Raw genomic sequence first — 10,226 nt, 5'->3', positions numbered from 1 at the left:
TATGATTTTCAAGCTGTCGCACATATTGCACGTGCTCAGTTGGCTAAGGTTACTTCTAATCTTTTATATCTTTGTCTTACTTATGTTATTGTTTCCTACCTTACACAATCGCATATTTTATCATGTACCGATTTCTCATCTGCGGACACCGCATTTCATCTTGCCGGCAGTCCCGATAGATATAGCGAAGAACCTCCCCCCGTAGGATTATCGGCTTCGACGATCGTCGGCAAGTGCTATTATCGGGCTTGCCCTTTAGGTATATATTATGCTCACATGTTATATATATGTATTTGGGTATGGCGGGGCTATGTCCCGTCCGGTATATTATGTATATGTACTTATAGAGGATCATAGGTAGTACGATGTATGTAGATGTCATGTCGCCCCTTGTCGGCATATATATATATATATATATATATATATATATATATATATATATAATATGCATATGTTTTCCCATTGTATTGGGGTCTTTTACGCATGCATGTATTTTTTTCTATGTTACGGTGAGTTCACATTTTAGGCCAGAACTCGTTATATTGAGATTATCTCGGTCTACGTCGAGGTGGTACTCGGTCGACGGGGATGGATGCCCGTCGTGTCCCTCGTCGGGGGTGTGACAAATCCTTGGTATCGTAGCCGGGGAGCCCGTCCTAGGGATGTCTATGAGCCGTGTCGTGCAGTCTTGTTTATGGGTATGTAACGTGCCATACTTATAAACAAAGAGGCTACGGACATTAGAACGTTTCTTTTCTTCATGATATAGATCGTGCGAAAGAGTCGAAACGTAGGGAAGTTCGATCCTGATTCTATTTTACTCGTTTGACACGGCGACGTCGATAAAAGAGAAAAAGCGCCGATAGTAGGGGTGTGGCGGGCCTACGAGGATGTATATTAGACCAGCGCCACCCATCAGTACGAGTCAGAGGGTAATGAAAGAGATAAAGAGAAGTATAAGCTATACGATTGATACAGACCCGTCAAAGATCATGACTTCTATTGATGAGGATTCATCTGAGGATCCATCTGAGGTAGCCGTCTGAGCGGCTTCGGTTATGACTTCATCACGGATCTTAGTTTCGGATTCGAGGCCTATCGAAGCGAGATGTGAGGAGCGAGCGAGTGTTGACACGTCTGGTTTCCACTCGAGTTCGACGGTATTTTAGGCCACTGGACATCAGCATCGCAGAGGCACTGGTTATTCCTCAATCTTGGGAGTCTGTTAATCAGGGATTGCCAGTTTATGTTATGAGATATGCACAAGAGGAAGAGAATGATCAGACCAAAAGGAGTAGAGTAGCTGGTCAAGATAGGACGGTTCTACTTTAAAGTATATCTGATCGGAACTCTCATGTATAGGGCAGGGGCAAGCTATTTACAGGTATATTATATCGCTCCGTTGAAATTGCTTGTGTCTATATGTATGCATTTTAGGACCTGGAACGCCATTTATTATTTGACAGATGGAAACAATGAAATTTTGAGGATGAAGGGGGACCATAGTAGAAGTGGCGGAACCGCAACGCCGAATAAGATACGAGATTTCATTAACAAGGGCAATATAATGTACGGTTTTCCCCTTTTTTTTTTTGGTGACATCGGACTAAGGGACCCCAGATTTACCTCATGCCAAGTACCCGATCGAAAGGAAGTCAGAAGTAGGGCTTAGCTACTTGTGGTAAGATACATGGTACAATTTTGTGAGTAAGAGCTCATCGAAGTGGGTAACATTGATGAAAAATTAGTACATGATTCGAAGTACGTATTGGAAATTACAATTGCTTAAATGCAAGTCAAGTGTAGAGTTAGGATACAATTAGAAAGTAAGGATGAACCGAAATAAGACAAATTAGTAATGCTAAGAATATCTCGGGCAAGTTTCAAGAATGATAGTGAGATAAAGTTCTAACGGATAAATTGGATTGCAATCAAGTCACATAAGTATAAAGGAACAAGGGGACCTGGAGAAAAGAGGAGTTGAGGTGCGATAATGATGAAGAATCATAGATAAAAAAATGAATTAGGTTGACAAGTAGACCACGCAAGAATAAGAGTCTTGTCTACATTACCCGGGATAACTATGTAAGCTGAATTTGGCTAAGAACGAGCTGCACAATAGATAGAGTAGTAAGTGGTAAATGTGATAAGTGCCGCGAAGGACTGATCATTTCCAGAAGAACGGAAAAGGACGCTAGTGCCAAGAAGTAAGTTGAGTCAGATCTAACATTGAAATGTAGGTATAAGGGATTCATCATGATTAGACAACGTCTTAAGGATAAAAAAAGATAAATTATTGGACATGGAAAAGCATATTGATAGACAAAAGGAAAATCCTTGTAAATCAATCGCGTTAGACAATATTATGAGCTTCTATCATGATGCAAAATGATATTAAGTACGACTAAATAAAGTAAGTATGCACGCTTAGGTCTTGCTAATCTCTTAAGGGACGTCGGAGCCACCCTAGTATAAGATATGTATCCTAATGAGTAATTGGCACTCCTGGAGGAGAGGGATTGAAAGTAACAAAATTGCTCAAGAAAAAAAATGAGCAATGTGTGTCTAGCGAACCGAATTTCAGCCCGATAGACTACAAGGAAGTTAGGACAATGAGAAAAAAGTCAGGAAACCATAAAGCGGAGAGGACGAGGATGCATATATGCGGATGACAGGACTGCGATAAAGGAGAATGGAAGAGAAACAAGAGTTGGGCATTTGTGTACTTGAGGGGCTAAGAACATAAAGATAAGAATAGCGTTGCACTAATAAAGGGTAAAGGAACCCCAATTGATAAGATAAAGAAAGATGTAATTATGAATGAGGAGTTATGCATGTGTTGAAGGAAGGTAAAGGATACCATAAGTGGAGATGAGCATGCCCCAATGTCTAGGTTGATTGTCTTTTCATAAGGATATGCTCGGCCCTAGAGTTGGCGAGTAAGGAAAGGTAATTCCATGACGGATGACTTTAAGGCTACTAACACAAGAGATACCGTGGTCAAATCACGACGAGAGGAGATTACATAAGGCATTCCGAAACAACAAGACGAGCCATCGGAAGGTGAAATTTTAATTTTATTATTGTAAAGAGGTATGAGCCGAGTGTAGGAAAATAAACAACATGGAGATTCCATGACATAGATCTTAAGTATATAGGTATTAAACTCAATTGGTAGAAATGGTGGTGAGACGATAAGTTAGCCCTCCTATAGAAGGAATGACGCAGAAAGGAGCTTAATGAAGTAAACCATCATATAGGAAGGGGTAACAATGACACAAACATGTGTAAACAAGGCGTGAGCCAGAACAAGTTAGGGGATTACATAGTCTTATATAAGGGGAAGCAAGCAGATAACTACGAATACAGGGACTGTTGTCTACGAAAAGCCAATACATAATTAGTTGTATGCATGTATTGTTAAATTATATTATGACACGTTAGTTTCTATTAATGATACCCCCCGTTCCCCCTCATACACCTCCTTATATTCGAGAAGGAATGTCCTTAAGGGAGGAAGGATGTTATACCTCATATCAGACATTACATTTCGTACCATTCGCATGGTTAATCTGTTTCAAATCAGTGGGAGTAACTCTGAGGAAAAGATCTTCCTTTGAAGTTATAAGTAAAGCTGATCTAGAAGCGACTGAAGGCAGCACAAGGTCATCAGAAATCCTATTCATACGTACGATGGTGAGACCTAGAATTTCGATTTGGAGATGGGTTATTCTTGAAAATATCATCTATGAAGGATGTTATGAGATTTGGTAAGAAGGAAGATCTCAGTTCAAGATTTATTGGCCTTTATAAGATCCTTCGAAAAGTCGATCAAGTAACTTATGAACCACTGCGGGGTTAGAATTAAAAAGGATACGCATCATCCCATCTTTCATACGCCCATATTAAGGAAATGCATTGGAGATCCTCTAAGATTGCACCATTAAATGATATACGAGAAGTCACGGATATCTTAACTCATGAAGAAAAGCAATTTCCATCATCAACAAAAGTCCGCGACTCGAAACTAAAGATGTGGCTTTTATAAAGGTGTCAGAAAAACGGGCAGGGAAAGAGATGACATGGGCAGCCGAAGAGGAAATGAAGTCCAAATACTTTCATTTATCCCTGCTAACAGTATCTAATTGTTGAACGTCCCTCAATTTCCCTCAATAAAGTCAAATTATACATGTATGCCAAGATCAAATGTAACTCTTATTCTATTAATAAGACATCGATATGATTGAAAGGGATATATTATTTCCTGTGAGTTAAGACATGGAAACGATACGTATGTGTTCAAATATGACTTTTGAGTATAAATATGCCAATGATATATAAACAGAAAGAGGTGAAATAGGAATTACGGAAACAGAAAAGAGCATCAGTTATAAGGATGATGGTGCCTAATTTTACAAAGGGGGATAGGATACGGAAGGCTTGATTCACCAAGGATAGCTATTGTTTTGAAATTAAGAAGGATATGATTGGTTAGAAAAGGTAAAAGAGCGATGTATGTCACTCAATGAGCTAGATATTAACGAGGGCCTCTTTATTGTATAGAGTATGTTGGCAAGGTGTTATACAGAGACATGAGATCCATGTATCCGCATTTGTTTTCACTCGCAGAGGAGGTTCAAACTAAGACATCATAGCCTATAGGTTGGTACTATTACAGTTACAGAGGAAGTTCTGCCAAAATTTCTATAAGATCTCTAAGAGTTTAACATTCGAGGATGAATGCTTTTAAAAAAGAGGGAGAATGTTACACCTCAAAAAATTTTGCGTCGTTTGCGTCGTATGTAAAGTAACGTAATCCGGAAGGTCATGGAACTCTTCTAAAGTTAAGCAAGACTTTTAACAAGAATTAAGAGATTATCTAGGGGTTCCGAGATCAAACGAAATGAAGGAATTAAGTTAGTCAAAACTTGGCAGAATTCCGGACAAAAATTTTTGTCCGCAGGGAGGTGTATCTCCTAGAATATAAGGAGTTATGATGCATAACCTTCGTAAATTGAAGTTCAGAGTCTTCTTTCAAATGCAACTAACAGATCGCAAATTCGAGACCTATGGTGAAAGATATGACCCGTACAAAATTGTACGATTTCTACAGTGCAATTCAACGATTGCGACTTGACGAACGGTCGAATAATGACGGTACCGTCGATCTTGCCGCTGAATTAAGGCGGTGGAACTGACTTTGTGTGTTATAAAAACCCCACTCCACCCCTTTTCCACCATTCTACAACCTTTCACCACTCTTGAATACTTCTATATACCCCCTGCACATTTTGTTCACTTAGGTATTAGTCACTCCAAATTTATACGCTAACTAGCTCGGGAAGCTCTTGTACACGATATAATCCCTATTCTCCTTCTTGAGTTGAGTTGAAGCAAGTTGCAGTAAGAGCTGATCAAGATCAATTGAGATAAGACCTTTCTTGTTATGATGTAATTAGGAGTAAATTCATGCAATAGATGGGGAATTAGCATGTAAAATCTGAAATTGGTATCAAGAAGTTATAAATATAGATTATGGGTGTTAGGATGATTGTATGAGATTTATTTTAAGGGGATCATGATGTATCAGAATTAATCCCGTTATAATTGAATGATTAACTCGTGTTAAGCATAATTGGGAGCAAGGAACCATGTATACTAGTTTGATTTTGTAGTTGAATTGCCTTGAAGTTGTTCCGAGATAATAATGGTAAATTTAGGTTGTTTGCTGTTGGTTGGTTGTTGATTGTAACCTTAGGGACGTAGTAAAAATAGAGAAAATGCTGCCCAAATTCTCGTAACCCGAATCACCCTTTAATATACAACTCATTTACGTTGATGTGCAAATATGATGGGTTATAAATAAGAACATATTTTTCAAGATAGGCTCGGGGAAGGAGCAAGCATCGGAATAGGGATTCGTTCAAGGTGACGGCTCAACATGTAAGGTATGTAAGGTCTTCGTTTCCTTTCTCCTTTGCCACGAATCCGACTACAACTTATGGACGTTCCACGACAAATTTACTCTATTCTAATGGTTGATACTTCATTTATAATGTCCCGATATACTAGTAGACTCTTGTCTCGATCGTTTGGCTTCATTGAAGGGTTCTCGACGTTGATTTGATATATATATATATATATATATATATATATATATATATATATATTGTTTTACTATACCGAGTCGAGCTATATTCGATCGGATACGACACCTATTGTGCAACCATTGATCAGTCAGATATTCACGTCGAGTCCCATAAGGGCCGAGTATGTTTCACACCGAGTCTCGTAAGGGCCAGGTGCATTACACACCGAGTCCTGAAAAGGCCTGGTACATTGTGATGATGATACTATTTATATATATAATTATGTACTTGCATATGATATTCAAACTCATGCATTGCATATTGCATGTCCTCAGTTGGCTCAGGTTACTTCTAATTTTTTATATCTATGTCTTACTTATGTTATTGTTTCCTACCTTACATACTCAGTACTTTTATTCATACTAACGTTTCATCCTACGGGACGCTACATTTCGTCTTTGCGCAGTCTGGCGGCGAACGAGAAAGGGACCTCTCCCGCGGCGGGATTATTGTAGCTTCGATGATCATCAGCAAGTGCCCTTGTACCGGGCATGTTCTTTTGGTATATGCTATGCTCACATGATATATATATGTATCTTTTGGGTATGGCGGGGCCATGTCCCATCCAGTATGTTATGTATATGTATATAAGGCTCATGGGGGCAGATGATGTATGTAGATGTTATACGACCTTGTCGGTGGCGTGTATATATATATATATATATATATATATATATATATATATATATATATATATATATATATATATATATATATATATATATATATATATATATATAAATAAACGTATGGTCATGCATATACTTTCCATTATATTGGCCTTTTCTGCGTGCAGGTGTTTTTTCTATGTTACATTGAGTTCACATTTCATGCCAAAATAGTTGTATTGAGATTATAAATCGTATATGCCAGGTGGTATTGCTAGGTCGATAGGGTCGGCTCGCTGTGTGGTGTGACAACAACTCCTAGAACAGTACTAAAGAAAAAGGCTAAAAAGTTGGCTCGAAAAATCAATATTAATCAAATAAAGCAAAAGGTACCGAAAGGATCATAAGTTCTATGGTAAAAAGTCACTTGATCGATGAAGTAGAGCCAATAGACATGGAAACTGTAGCCGCAAATGACAATGATGAAGATTTAGAAAAAGAAAGGGACGATGCTCCTCTTGAGAGAAAAAGCTCTAAAAAGAGGAAGAGCAGTGAAAAGGGAGTCACTCAGGTTGAGGGTGACAAGTTGATAGATGAATCTAAACTTTCAAAAAGGAGAAAAAAACATAAACAATGAGGAGTCATGCCCCTCAAAGAAGCAAAGGGTGGATAAAACTGTGACTCAAAATGAAAAGGAAAGGAGAGAGAATCTAAAGAAACAAAAAGTGTTGCTTGGTAGGGTGTTTGATCCTGAGATCACTGACAATTTTGGAATGAAAGGACTGCTTGAAATCATTGAGTTTCAAAAAAGGTGTCATCTGTCCCACCAGTTCCAAGTGTCTACGAAGCACATGTGGCTGAGTTCTTTGAAAAACTCCACTACTCGAGGCGACTATGGCCCTCTCTTTTCATCGGTCGGTGAAACTAGACTCGAGGTTGGATCAAGAGGTATTTGGGAGCAATTACGTAGTTCCACGGTAAGGAATGAGAGCTATTGAAGACAAAATGGAAGCTTCGAAGCAACTTCAAATCATGATTGCCAAAGAGCGAGAAAAAGATGTAGGTGCAAAGGGGCGAGACTCAACAAGAAAGAGCTAAAAACGCAGTACCAACTTTGTTTGGGCAACCGGTCAAAGGTTTTGCTTCCCAGGACTGAGGGTTGCACCATTGCCTTCATTGCAAACCTAGTGCTTATAGAGGCATTGTCTAATTTCCAATCCATAAACCTTCCTGCAATCATGATTAAGCATATAATCAAAATGGTGAATGCACCAGAAAAAAAAACATGGGCTTCCCTACTGATTCTTTCTGACCAAAGTGTTTACACACTTCAAGGTTAAGACTGACAAAGCTATAAAGGGATCCAAGAAGCATATGTTCTACATGGACAACTTAGAAGAATATGATTTTGTGCCTAGGAAAGATGGCATTGGAAGTACTTCCACAATCTCAACTTTGCTTGAGGCACAAGAGAGGATCCTTTATTTAATTTTACAAAAAATCAAGGCCGAGGTCTCTTAACCGGTATGATTATTTGAAAAAGAAAAATATCATCTTAAAGTTCTTTAGAGCACAGTAAGATTGAGAAGCTCAAGCGAGAAGATGAGAGATTGTGAGAAAGTAGATGAAGCTCAGGACAGTTGCTCACGGGACCGGCGTGTCCATAGTGAACGTGTGGATAAACACGGTACTCACGACTCGTGCTTGTAAGATCTCCTTCCCTAGTTTCGCTTATGTCCAACATCTCCCTCGCTTGTTTGTGTTTGCTTTGATTTGACAATTGGCTACTGTTACGATACGTTTTCATACGCTTTTTGACTCGCCTGCTTATGCCTTTGCTTAATTATTTGCTTGACTAGTTTTCTTACATCTCATCCTATGTTGTTCTTGTGGCTACGAGTTGATTAGTTTGTGACTAGTTAAGTCTTTTGATAATGCCAAAAGGGGAAATTGACGGATTATTGGTTGCTCTATGGCACGGTTCTCGGGGCAACAAGTGGGAATACGGTCCTCGGAGAATACAATCTATGTGTTTATCATCATCAAAAAATGGAAAATTGATAAGCAAGTACACGCTTGTGTTTTGGTGTTTTGATGACTTGGCAAACTTACTCGAAGAACCGATTCTGATGATAGGAAGACCATATCTCACACAGTGTCGTACACTCCTCTCTATAAGTTTGTAAAGGCTGCACGCTTCTAAGCGGCATGCAACAATAGAGAGTTGTTTTACGGGCTGTCACCTTCACTCTTCCTCTACATATTCAAACATCATGCTAAAATGAAGACTTGATTCTTGCAAAATCCAGAAATTGTTTAGATCTAAAAGTGCAAGTCTCCACAAATCAAGGTGTGTTTAAGAACAAAGCTTCAACAAATCCAAGGACCTGTTCTTCTATAATTGAAGTTGTGTTAAGTCATAGGAGTGTTAAGTTTATGTTCTTTTGTTCTTAAACTTGTAAACCTACTCTTCTCAAAGAGGAAGCTGTTGTAGGTACTTTGAATTCTCAGTAGTTTCGCATAGGTAGTTTACCTTCATTCTATTGAATGGTACCCTTGGCTAGAGTTAGTCAAGGTGTATTAGTGTGTTTGGCTAGAGGAAGTCAAACGGTGTTGAACTCTTAAAGGCTGCTTGTAGGAAGTGAATCTTCACAAGCATTTGAGTGATACACTAGGCTAGAGTTAATCTAAGTGTATTAGTAGTTGGCTAAAGGTATTCAAGAGTTCCTTACAGTAGGGGTACTGTAAGGGTGGAGGGATTATGTGAGTTAATTCCTAGATTGCAAGAGTTATAATATAATGTTGCTCGGTGTAGTGGAGTTGAAATCTACGTGGTAGGTCATGGTATTTAATTCCTTGAGCAAGGAGTTTTTCACGATAATGTCGTGTGTTATTTACTTCTTGCTTGCATCGGAGAGCGTAACAACCAAGTCCCTCATATATTGTTTAGTGGCCGCACAATCTCTAACAATCCTATTAAATTCTCGGTATCTCATACCATTATTCATTAATAGACTTCTTGCTTGAGATGTCCAATGATAACCACTTTTAAGTCTGGGAATCTAGCTAGAGAACTCTCAGCTTAGAACTTGTAGAAAAAGCTTGAAAACTCACAAATGGGATGTCATTTTGAAGTTGTGGTTAAAGTTTAAAGTTATTCTATGAAGATTTGACCCATTTCGGATGGAACTTTGTGGTTGAAGTTCGTAGGAGACTAAATCTAGCTTTTGTATAAGTTTGTATAACAGTGTAAAAGTGTGTATAAACACCTCTTATACACTATTAAACACTTTTATACAAGTTTGATACATTATATACAATAAGTGTACTGTAAAGTATAGTAAAGTATAATGTTGTATAACGGGTATAAAAACACAATTGCAAAAAAATATCAAGTTGCCTATGCAGGTCCAATTAAACAGAAAATACGACTACGTGGGTGCAACATGTTGTGTTGGACTGTATATTT

Source organism: Lycium ferocissimum, unplaced genomic scaffold (assembly GCF_029784015.1).
Source record: "Lycium ferocissimum isolate CSIRO_LF1 unplaced genomic scaffold, AGI_CSIRO_Lferr_CH_V1 ctg12598, whole genome shotgun sequence".
In the NCBI taxonomy this organism is placed as follows: Eukaryota; Viridiplantae; Streptophyta; class Magnoliopsida; order Solanales; family Solanaceae; genus Lycium; species Lycium ferocissimum.
Note: the sequence above shows the minus strand (reverse complement) of the source record.